The sequence below is a fragment of the Gymnoscopelus braueri genome, assembly GCF_963280865.1.
Source record: "Gymnoscopelus braueri genome assembly, chromosome: 22".
NCBI lineage: Eukaryota > Metazoa > Chordata > Actinopteri > Myctophiformes > Myctophidae > Gymnoscopelus > Gymnoscopelus braueri.
The window spans coordinates 25,630,312-25,643,767 of record NC_137624.1 but is presented as its reverse complement, the minus strand read 5'-3'; the positions used below and the strand labels follow the sequence as shown (position 1 = coordinate 25,643,767).

Below are 13,456 nucleotides of genomic sequence, written 5' to 3'. Positions count from 1 at the left end.
TTTTGACTCTCTTGGTGTGGGGATTATCTGGCACATGTATGTATCTGTTATGAAAGAGAAATTGCATCATGAGTGAAACGGCTATAGTCCTTGGGAAACTATAAACCTACGTAGGCCTACATCTAAATGAGTTACCATATTTACTTACAAATTTCAAATTACAAAGCCTTATAAGCTATATATTTCTGGGATGCATAGTAGCTGAAACTCCACAAGATACCCACAAGATATACTATATGCGCTGCTCGCGCACCTGAAATGCGCGATGGAGACCCGCCAATGTTTCATGACTGATAGACATGAAAGAAGGCCCTTCACAGCTAATAGAGAATTTTAAATTTTAGGAATCGGTTCAGAATTGAATGAGTAAAATTGTTAGAAAGGCTCCCATCATATAAGTTGATTATTATTTCAATTGTTATGTTCCACCTTAAGAGTAATATGCACCTGCCCACCTTAAGTGCGCAATGCATTCTGGGGGTTTTCATTCATTCAGTAGCACCGGCTAGAAGAGCGGTGTTTTTGTTGGCTGTTTTTGTCGAGTTTATATACCGTCACCTATTCCAAATAGCGGGCCACTTCCGTCTAATGGTACGCTTGCTTTCACATTGCAGCGTACCGTACCCGAAAACGCATGATCCGGATCCGAAACTGCCTCCGGAGGTGGTTTCGGGAACGGAACGGTTACCCGTTTCGGAGGACGATTCGCAACATTCACACTAGCCAAGCGGTCTGGAGTGCGCACCCGGGACCCGAGTGTGAAACGGCTCTGAGACTCCTTCTAAAAGATGTTGTGTTGGGCTCTGGGAACTGTTATCCGTGCCTTCAACACATCTTGCTTATACTGCAATGCTCTGGAATTGGTTAATGTCCCTTGTATGGCCCCAGCTTGTTCAGAATGCACAAAGAAATGATGATACAGTATATCACTATCCCTATCCTGGCATCCCTTCACTGGCAGCCTGTGAGTTTGACAATGCATTTGAAGATTGAATTGATTACTTTTACGGCACAAATGGGTGTGTTCCCTATACTGTAGCTACATTATAGATCTTTTGACTCTATACTGCACAGCCTTAAGATCCTCAGATGATACTTTGATGGACACTGGCTTCACAGAGGCCTATTTCACTGAGTAAACACAGTAAAAGGTTGAGCAATAATTTTCTAAAAATAAATAATGAATGGTGCACTCTCTGAGCTACAAATACACTGAGGGGTTTACTGCGTAAACAGGAAAATCCATTTTCTGTGTATTTTTAGAGTTTGTTTCCATAAGAGTACTTAAGGACAGGAGAAAATAAGGCAATTTTTTCTCAGAAAGCCGATGGATAATAATCCATGTCTTTATCTGCACCTCTCCTCACGGGTCTCTCGCTCTAGGTCGTCCTCAGACGAGCCCGCCATCGTCGCTTCCAGTCACCCCGGTTCTCCATGCATCTGGCCAGCTCGTTGGTGCTTTAATTGTGCTCCTGTGTATTTCTTTGAGTACATCCACGTATGTTAATGTCGGACGTCCTCGGTGCCCGTGTGTTGGTTCCCACAGCACCAATTTGCTGGCTGTCAGCTTTTGATGTCTTTGGCATTGTCCTGCTAATAGTCTCATTCTCCTGCCTGCTATTTTCTCGCTCACCCTTGGTATTCCATCATACAGATTTCTTGTTGGTAACATGTGTACTCTTGCTGATGTTAAGTACTGCACGCAACATTCTGGTATAGCACCCCGTCTAGAGACTTCTGCAGGGTTACACAGGTGATACAGGTTAAAGTGGTAACTCAATGATCCACTTGATGCGTAACTCTTTAATCTGTCCTTTGAGGGTGGTCTCGGCAGCCCTGGTCATCGCAGATATGGCCTGAGACACAATGGAGCCACCTACACCTACCTAGTCAACTACACATATTCCCTCTTACAGTGCCAGAACTGCTACAGTACTGTATGTGATACTTGGCAGAACACCCACATACATGCACAAACACCCACACAAACACGCACTCACGCACAAATACACACACACACACACACACACACACACACACACACACACACACACACACACACACACACACACACACACACACACACACACACACACACACACACACACACACACACACACACACACACACACACACACACACACCCACACACACCCCCACACACACACACACACACACACACACACACAGTAGCTGACTCACATGTGTATAAAATGAGTCTTTAGTCTTTAGGACAAACATTCCTTTTGTCTTATCTGCAGACATGAAAAGGACTGCAAGTACTGTAGTTGAAGATCCTTGTTCATTTCCAAGGCCGTTTTACCGTTATCTCAGTTTCACTGAAGCCAAAAGTCATTCATTTTGCGTTTCTCTGCCATTTGTCAGCATGAAGTGCATGATCAAAAGGCTCAAGAGGGAGCTTATATGAGTTCTAAGCTGTGTGTGTGGGTGCGAGTGCGTGTGCGTGTGCGCGTGTGTGTGTGTGTGTGTGTGTGTGTGTGTGTGTGTGTGTGTGTGTGTGTGTGTGTAGGACAACAATACACCAGAACGGTCTCAATTTCCACATTAATAGCGCCAGGGATTTGACTCTTTTACTGTCTCAAGAGTAAAAGCACTCGATTAGGATATAATATAAATTATTCTGGTCTCTGTATGGATTCGGTCTCATCCCACCCTCCTCGCTTTAGGTGGTCTTGAATACAGTACGGTGTGTGTGTGTGCCTGCATGTTTTTGTGCATCCGGTCACCGGTGTAAAAAAAAAGTGCACTCAACAACTGGACAAGGTCATGGATGAAGCAAAACAGCACAATCCTACACCATCACCACTATCACTCCAGTATACTGCAAATAGCAGCAACACTAACTGGATGAGAGGATGGAGGGCGGATAGGAGACAAGGGATAGGAAGCGGGGGGCAAGGAGTGATTAAAGGAGGGGGAAGAGGAGAGGAGAGGAGAGGAGAGGAGAGGAGAGGAGAGGAGAGGAGAGGAGAGGAGAGGAGAGGATTAAATCTTGGCTATATTGGATATTCTTACAGACACGCCACATAAAAACATACACAAATATATACACTCATATACCACAAATAGTATTTGTGGTATATACATGTTTCTCTCTGTCCCCTTCACTAGTGTTTTTAAACATGGCATTTGAGTAATGGTCTTCACTAGTGTTTTTAAACATGGCATTTCATTGAACAAAAAAAGTCGTATCCTTCCTTTCTCCTCTTACTCTAGTGGCATTGGGTGAATGTAGACGATATTACATTTGCCAACTCCAGCCCCACCCTCCTTTAATCCAATTAGATTCAATTAGCCTGGCTGTTCCTATATTGTATTACCAAACAAACGCACATGTTTTCTCTCTCTCTCTCTCTCTCTCTCATCCTCTCTCCTTGGTCACTCCCTCCCTCTCTTCCTCTATGTATCATAGCTAGTTAGACTAGACTAGAGTGACCAGACGTCCCTGTTTGGCCGGGATTGTCCCGGTTTCAAGCTACTGTACGTGTCCTCCCGAGTCCCAACAAATATCTCTAAAACACTAATATGTCGCGGTTTTCAACATTCACTACCAAATTGTCCCTGTTTTTTCGCCAGAAGTACAATAATAAGAGTTGTTTTCAGTGGTTGCATAAACGTTTATCATGTTCTTTTCATGTACACTCACGACTCACCAAACCAATCAGTATACATGTGCGCGTGCATGAACGTGCATGAATGGCCGTGCGCGACAAACAACGAATGTGCACATTGTTTAAGGGTCCTGTTTTAAGAGGCTGAATATTTGGTCACGTGCAACAGTCCATCATACTACTTGATTAAAATCTTAATAAAATAAGGGGAAATGTGTTTGTTTTTAGTTTTTTTAATAAAAAATATGTTTATGGATAACCATCAGCATCGTAACTATGTTTGCGGAAACATCAGCGTCATAGCTATAAGTTTATGGAACAATCAACGTCATAGTTCTACGTGTGTTTATGGAACTAGCAGGTGTTTTGGTGTGATGCAATCCCCCAGACAGACAGGCAGGCACACTCAGACCTGCCCTCTAGCTTCTTACAGCACTGAGATGTTTTCCTAATGACGAGACAAGGGACATGTCAACATCCTGTAAACCCATAAATTATTGACTATATTTGGGGCTAATTTGACTATTTCCCCATGATGCTATTGCCTCTCGGACCCATAAGAGGCACTGTTTGCGTGCATGCGTGTGTGTGTGTGTGTGTGTGTGTGTGTGTGTGTGTGTGTGTGTGTGTGTGTGTGTGTGTGTGTGTGTGTGTGTGTGTGTGTGTGTGTGTGTGTGTGTGTGTGTGTGTGTGTGTGTGTGTGTGTGTGTGTGCTTGCACCCGTGCATTTGTCCCTCTATGCCAGTGGTTCTCAACATGTGGGTCGGGACCCCCAGGGGGGTCCCTAGATGACAGTAAAGTGACAATTTAAGGACTTTTAAGACCTTTTAAAAAAAGACCATTACTGCATCAAAAGTAATCAACAAACTACTATAAAAACTGGTCAAATATTGGCCAACTTGTCAAATAATATAAGAAAGAGACAAAAAATTAAAAATAGCCGATCTACAAGCTCACAACGCCGATCTGCTATTTTCACAATATTTATCTGTGGAACCGAGTCAAACTAAATGTAATGTCTCAACTCCTACAATTCCAAGTGCTTGTCAGGGTGGGGCCTGGGGGGTCCCCAGTTCAAATATGATTATTTTGGGGGGTCGCGGATTGAAAAGGTTGAGAACCACTGCTCAATGCACACATTACAGGAAAGATGTGTCGCACACACACACCACATCTATTGTCCCATTTATGGCCTATTGATTTATGAATGACAGCCACAATTGCTTTGTGTAGTATCAATAGTTTAAGAGTCTGAGGACGGAACCATATCAGATCAATCTGTGTGGCTGGTCTCATTACATGCACCTCCATGTGCTCCGCTTTGCTCTCACCCTCTCTCTCTCTCTCTGGAAGAGAGGGATGATGCTGTAATGCTCATTTATCTGCCAGGCCTCTCCATTGTGATGAAGGGAGGAAAGGGAAATAAGTAGTGAAAAATTAGTTGTGGTTCCCAACCCTTTTCTGGATCAGGGCCCTCTTGAAAAGTCCATCTGACCAAAGTGGTCAGATGGGTGGGCCGTGCGTGTGCATTTTCAATGAATCGATTGTGTTTCCGGCTCGGATCAACGGAACCAACGTAGTATACTTGAAGTTCCTATTTATCGGAGTCACAATGAAAACACTCTTTTCAAGGTCATTTTCTTTACGTTAATATTGTAATATTAATGTTATATTATCACTGAAATATCAGTAATATTATATCACTATAATTAAAATCTATTTGCAAATCCCTCATGGCCCACCATAGAGCACCAACGTCTGACGTAAATTACGCATCCTACCTGGGTCACGTTTTCCCCCCCCCCATTCTGAATCCCCATAGACGTGTTTAATATTGTGTCACATAAGAACTGTGTTCAAGAATAAACAAATGATCACGGCGGTTTGACTCATATGGATATGAACCATCAACTGGTAACTGCTAACAATAGCACCGGGACATTTTTTTATTGTTTGGACCACAATTCTTATATGAGACGATTCTAAGATGACCCAATGTTATTCTCCATAGAGAAATTACTTCCGTTACCCAGGGGATGAACGAGTGACGCCAGGACTTCTGTACTCTATTGGGCCCTGGCCAACAGGTTGGGAATCGCTGTTGTAGATCAAATAGGAACAAGACAACAGTTTGAGAAGTGAATAAACGGTAACATCCGGAGTATTAAGACTAATAGACTAACTTTTATGTCCTACCAGGGATTCGCATGAAAGACCACATTTCTACAAGAGCGTGGACACAGACCCGGAAAAACACATCCAGTTAATTGAGTCAAAAGAAAAGGAAAAAAATCTTCACCTTCAATTGTAAAACAGTACCATGAGCAGAAAGAAGGAAAGTAAACTAAACTCTTTGTGTTATGTCTCAACTTGTATATAATGCTGCTTTAAACCCCAGCATCCGTATTCTGGGAAAAAGTTTGCAGTAAATAGCAGATCGACTAACCTGACTCTGCCAGATGGGGGCGGTATTGAGTAACTAGTTTCTCAAATAAGCTGAGAAACAATTGTGACGAAAGCTTTTTGGATCTGGAAGCGTCAGGTTACAGATCGACAAGCTCACAACGCATCGCGTTGTGACCAGTTGGCAAGGAAGCTCAGCTGGATATGAAGCCAATAAGGATGTGCTTTTCAGTCCTGCAGTTCTCATTGATGACTTTGAAGGTCCCCCTGCTGGCTGCAGAAGAATTACCACACCTTCGATTACGATGGGAATTTGACCGGACTTTACACTTGATTTTATTACCTTATATCATAAAGTCATAAATACTTTATGGTTACAGTCGCTAGTTTAAAGTCTTCTTTCAATTACCATGATATGTGTTTTTGTAAATTATGGTCCCATTCATTCTAAAATTGATGATAAAGTACAGTATGCTTCTAGGGCTTGGCTCTACTGAGTGAAGACCGCCCTCGCTGACCTTCCAGCCAATAGCATTCGTTTCCGGTTGCTTTTCGGGACCGGAAATTCCAATATGGTGGATTTGAATTTGCAGAAAAAGTCTGTAGAAACCAATGGTTGACGGAACTGTTCCCTTCGTCCAGTCTATGTTTGGCGACTTACTGTGAGCTTTGTCGATTGACTATTTTCAGCTAAGATAATTTCGTACTGTACAGAGCGAAAACTGCAAAGTGACAAGTATAGAGCCCTGAGGGACTTTGCTCAACAACATATGGGGTTTTAGTGGTTAAACATTGATGTGACTGCTGCATTACATGTGGCAGCTTGAAAAATGACCATCGTAAAAATGCCTTGATACTCAACTAGGAGGAGAGACACGCCAGCAGTATTGAATGAGAAATAATGCATTCCCATTTATCAAAGGAGCGTGGTGAAACCTGGAGCATATCAGCTGCATTTTATTTAAAAAAAACTACTATTTTCCTGAATATTTTAAGCTCAAACTGGGCAGAGTAGACGGCACGGCATGTGTGTGTGTGTGTGTGTGTGTGTGTGTGTGTGTGTGTGTGTGTGTGTGTGTGTGTGTGTGTGTGTGTGTGTGTGTGTGTGTGTGTGTGTGTGTGTGTGTGTGTGTGTTTATTAGGGTTTACACAGTATCTCCCTTGATAAGATATCCTCATTCTTCATTGTGTAAAACTTTGTCAGAATCAGATACGTTTTCAGTCGGGCAGTGCCAGGGACCAGTGGTGGAAAGTAACTAATTACATTTACTCAAGTACTTAAGTAGCCTACTATTTGAGGTGCTCTTACTTTACTTGAGTATTTCTATTTTGGATATTTTCTACTTCTACTCCACTACAACTTTAGTTACTAGTAATTTGTCAGATTTAGATTACTAAAGCTATTCGAAAATAGCCTATCTACAAGCTCACAACTCGTCGCAATGTGAGCGTGTAGATCAGCTCTTTTCGGAAAAGTTTGACAAATAAAAAATATTTTTTTATTACTTTTACTTTGGCAACACTTGAATACAGGCCTTTTACTTGTAACAGAGTATTTGTCTTCATTGTGGTACTATTGCTACTTGGGACGGCCCATCTCAGTGGAGGTCAAAGGTCATATGTAAAGACATTAAGCGACTGTATGTGAGGGGTCAAGGGGGGAAATGTCAGCGGCGTGACAGACGTCACGTCCCTGTGACGACAAGCAGCCCACCACAATGTGACCACTGAATTACACCGGACACATCCGCACACAACATGGACATGGAGAGAGAGATGGGGGGAGGGGTACTTGGCGGGGGCGGCGGAGTGTGCGTGTGTGTGTGTGTGTGTGTGTGTGTGTGTGTGTGTGTGTGTGTGTGTGTGTGTGTGTGTGTGTGAGAGAGAGAGTGTGATGGTGTATTGGTGGTAGTGTGTGTAGGGGGGGGGCATGTGTTACATGCTTATCCCACAAGAATCAGTGTCTCTCATAACAAACATGTCATTTGTCATTCAGGCTGGGTCCCTGACTGTCTGGTACTAATTGAGAAATTACATGATGTGAGGGATGTGTGTGTGTGTGTGTGTGTGTGTGTGTGTGTGTGTGTGTGTGTGTGTGTGTGTGTGTGTGTGTGTGTGTGTGTGTGTGTGTGTGTGTGTGTGTGTGTGTGTGTGTGTGTGTGTGTGTGTGTGTGTGTGTGTGTGTCTGTGTGCGCCATCCATGAATGAATGAATCACTGACCACGCCCCTCACCGTTCAAGGACAAGACTATGAGAGGAAAGGAAAGGAACATACAGTAGAGGACATGAGAGGAGAGGAGAGGAGAGGAGAGGAGAGGAGAGGAGAGGAGAGGAGAGGAGAGGAGAGGAGAGGAGAGGAGAGGAGAGGAGAGGCCTTGCAGGCCCACCTTCCTCATCATACAAGCACAGAACAACAACTCCTGAAGGTCAATGCACCGTGTATCACATCCAGTATTGTACCTAAGGCAGGACTACTATACATCAACATGAGTGATTTCTGGTTTTGCGTAAGCAAACAAACAAACTGTCAATCAACCACACTACAAAATAAATACATCCCCCACCCTCCTCTCTCACTCTCTCTCTCTCTCTCTCTCTCTCTCTCTCTCTCTCTCTCTCTCTCTCTCTCTCTCTCTCCCAGAAAGACCATTATCCGCTCCCCGTTTATCTACTGTATTTTCCTCTCTTTTGCTCTCTACACAGTAAAAAATATATACCTCAGTGTTCATATCATTTACCAATTTCAAACTCTGACAGAGTTTACAAATGTAACCACATGAACAGGTCCATTTGGTTACATGTATACACTCTCTGAGTTAAATTAACTGAGGATGTTCTCTTCCCATGCCCATGCAGCTTGACTTTAACAGGCTTAAGATGAGCATGTGCTCATATTTAGAGAACACACACACACACACACACACACACGCACACGCGCACACACACACACACACACACACACACACACATACACACACACACACACACACACACACACGCACACACACACACACACACACACAGGCCATGTGGAGGGTTAAATCATGGCCGTCGCTGGGAAAGCGTCCAAAAGGAGACAACACAAGCGACAGGGTAGAAAGCCAAACTGTGAAACAGAGACAATCTGTTGTCTTCCACAGTTGTCTGTGAAGAATTATGTTGACAGGACTCACTGTGTGGAAGAGAGAAGAGAGAGAAGGAAAGATGGATGGAGGGATTGATGTACTTTATAGATGGAAGAAGGGAAGATGAAAGGTATGGAGGGAGCGGTGATATACAGTATGGATGGAGAAAGAAAGAAAGAAAGAAAGAAAGAAAGAAAGAAAGAAAGAAAGAAAGAAAGAAAGAAAGAAAGAAAGAAAGAAAGAAACCCATAGCCAAGTGGTTTGAGCACATACCACATGGTTGATTAAAATAAAGGCTTAAAGTGATAGTTCACCCAAAAAATAACTTCTTGTCTATCGATTAGTCACCCCATGAAGACTTGAATTAATGGATATCTTTTTAGAAAAAAAAAATATCCATGAACTCAAGTCTCCATGGGGTGACTAATCGATAGGAAAAAAAGTCCTTTTGGAGGTGAACTATCCCTTTAAAATCCCACTAAAATAACTTGAAAGAAAGAAATAAAACAAGATGGGGTCTAAAGACGGTGTGGGTTCCATGAATCTCTGACTATCATGTGGCCAGTCTATGAGGTCAGTCATTTACAGAATGACGTCAGTAGTACTATGATGTCAGTCATCTCCAAAGTTGGGCAAAGATTCAGCCCAATCTGTCCTCCACTGGCTTCCGGTCCAAAATGACATTTATAACAACTTAAATGATATTTCAAAAAGTATAAAACCTATGTGAAAAATGTCTCTTCTAGACGGCTCGTCCGTACCGTGGCACGGCCATACAAATCAAATGAAACAATGCTAAAAGGAAAGACGATAAAAAGTCGTGCAGACCTGACATCCAACTCAAAGCAATACGAGTGCAAGATGTCCAATTGTCCATGCAGTGATAAATCAGGCAGCAGCACTTTATTGCTTTCTGTTATCTATCCTCCCATCACATATAGGTTGTCCTCTGTACTGCTCCACCAACGGTAAATAATATGAGCACCCTCAATAACATAATGTCATGAATACAATACTCAAAGAAAAGCAATTTCCTCCACCTACTGTATTCTGACAGCCTGTTAACCCATTCAATCCGGGAACGCATCTGTGTCATTTAAAGATTTATTTGGGCTATTAAAAAATAGCAGATATACAAGCTCATAGCGCATGAGCTTGTAGATCTGCAAAAAAAATGTAATTGTGAAAATTGGTGCAAATCTTTGAATATATATTCTGCAAATGTCTTCTAAATCCTAACCGTTTTTTGAAAAAACGTATGTTGCTATATCAGTGGTTCTCAAACGTTTTCATGTCAAGGACCCCCAAAAGTATATGTATTTGGCCACGGACGTCCATCTCAAAATATTTTGTTTGTGGAACACCCAAGAAGCAAAGATTTGAGTCAAAAATGTTCGCTTTAAAAAATATGTATTCAAAGATTTGCACAAATTTTCAAGATTTTTCGATAGCAGATCAACAAGTTCATAGCGCTAACAAATACATCTAAAATGACAGAGATGCGTTCCCGGATTGAATGGATTAATATTGGTGAAAACTCTCAAAATACTATAGAGTGAAGACGGATGAACAGATAAAATGTACATTGCATAATGCATACTATAATAGGCCTCACCTGGTGTGAGGAAGAGGACCCAGTTATAATCCAGTACAGTGAGATGAAGGCACTCCACACATCCCTGTTGGAAACGCGTGTTTGTGGCTCACTGCTGTGTTTGTGGCTCACTGCTGTGTTTGGCTCTGTGTGTGTCAGTCAGTGAGGGTTAAACCAAATGAACTGTGCCGAGAGAGAGAGAGAGCCTGTGTGTACTGTATGTGAGAGAGAAGAGAGAGAGAGAGGAGAGGACAGGGAGAGACAGAGAGAATGGGGAGGGGGTGGGGGAGCGGAGAGAGAGAGAGAGAATGCCCAAGAGGTTGAGGAGTTATACTCCTAAGTAACAAAAACAAGCGGAATAGCGTGCACGCGCGAGAGAGAAAGAAAGAGGTGGAAAGGGAGGAAGGGAGGGGGAGAGAGAGAGAGGGAGCTACACAGCGAGAGAAAAACTGAGAGAGAGAGGGAGAAGAAGAGAGAGAGAGCATAAAGGAGGGAGGGAGGAGAGATAAAGAAAGAGGAAGATAGCTGACAAATGAAACGAGCAGTGAGGAACCGCTGTGCCTGTGCTGTGTGTGGTCAAATATTTGTCTATATATGTGCGTCCACTGTGTTTATGAGTGTGTTTATGTGTGTGTGTGTGTATATATGTGCTTGCGTGCATGTGCGTATACATCTGAGCATACAACCATTAAAAGGGTGAGCGCCCCGCCCTCTTTTTTCCTTTGCCAAGACATTAAGGCCATGCTTGCCAAAGTCCCACAGGAATCACAAAGCCATTAGTATCCATCACACAAAGCCCCCCCCCAACACACACACACACACACACACACACACACACACACACACACACACACACACACACACACACACACACACACACACACACACACACACACACACACACACACACACACACACACACACACACGCACGCACGCACACGCACACACACAGATACACTTAACTTTGAAATACTGATAACTAACACATGCATCAGACAAACATCTGCAAAACAGACAAACATGCACTCCCACACACTAAAGGCTGCTTCACGTCGTATTGACGTGCGTTGCATGCCAAAAATAGCAGGTCACAAGGTCACTACCGTGTCACGTCACACAACACATGACGTATGTCACCATTATGGCCAACATGAAAACATCAGAGAAGTGTGTTCTGTGTATGAAATATATATATATACATATATACTGTATATATACAAATTAAATGTACAACATCAAGTGAAAGTAAAATATAAGAAAACTGTACCATAGAGTAAACAACTATCTTTCAGACAAAGCACTGAATGTTGGGAAGATATGACGCAAGTGCTAATAAATCTAGCTAGCCAATGTTTTATAAAGTCCTAACAACATAACAACTGCCAACCTTACTTTTCTGTGCAGTAAACTCCTGACCCTTATGGGTCCCTATTTACAATCTCAGAGTTCAATTAAAGCTGTGACCCATAACTTGTATGTCCAGCCCCGCATGAAAGACTAAAATTGTACCGCTCACCCAAGAGGCAATCCCTGCATTGCCTGGGGAGGAAACACTGCACTTATGAGCCTCGGGCAGTACTACTGGTCTAGATATCCTCCGTGCAAGAGTATAGGGAGACCACCTCCAACCACTGCAGCTGTATTAGTTATATTTTAGTAATAACATATCTACCATACAGATTGATTCAAATTAAATGTATTCATTAAAACAAGTTGGAGCTTCAACACAAAATTCTGTGTCTTTCTCACTCTGCCTCTCTCTCTCTCTCTGTGTCTGCCTCTCTCTCTCATGAATCACGAGTCACGAACCCCTCTTGATTCATTCCAAACTGTAACAGCTCAATACCTCTGCATTGTGTTCAATACCTCCAAGCACTGGTTCTCAACCTGTGGGCCGGGGCCCACCGAAGGGGCCGCACTGGTATTGCAAGTGGGCGTCCAAATAATTGTCAAAACGCTATGATTTGAATGACAGTATGAAAAAGTGACACCAATAAATAAGAACTTAAAATATACTACGTTAGCTCCATTGATCCCAGGTGGAATACAACCGATTGACTGATCATTAAAATAAACATGCTAGGAAAGTGCACGCAGTCCAGCCATCTGACCGGCACTTAAAGGAGAATTTTGGACTAAGGTTTTCTTACCTTTTCTATGATGTTATGATATCTTAGGATGAATGGTACAGTAGAAAATTTTCATAACTCCATCCCGAGTCCGCCAGAGCTTAAAAATCTTGAGATTTCAATCTCGTCTAGTGAGATTTTTTTTTTTTTTGTCACTATGAACGTCAGATAAAAAAAAAAAAACATTAAAATATGCGATCTAACGCAAGGCCTATCCGCGCACGTTTTAAGCTCTGGCGGACTCGGGATGGAGTTATGATTTTTTTCTACTGTACCATTCATCCTAAGATATCATAACATCATAGAAAATGTAAGAAAGCCTTAGTCCAAAATTCTCCTTTAACACGATAGGCTGCCATGTTAAGTGGTCAGATGGGTGGGCCGTGAGTGCTTTAAAGATTTTCAAGTGGGCCCTGAAAAGGTTGAGAACCACTGCCTCAAAGCATTGTGCAGATACACTGTAATCTTTTTTGCTATGGTTTTATATAGAATATTAAAGATATACAAAATATATGTCAATATCTATCAATTACTTAATATGCTGTCACATGAACTAAGACTTAAAGGTAGA

The 13,456-nt window shown here is 42.5% G+C and overlaps 1 protein-coding gene across 5 annotated transcripts in view; it reads right to left on the bottom strand.

Annotated features, from left to right (window-relative positions):
• Positions 1-13,456, bottom strand: part of rgs3a (regulator of G protein signaling 3a) — a 245,639-nt gene that overhangs the window by 86,228 nt on the left and 145,955 nt on the right. The window lies entirely within an intron of this gene.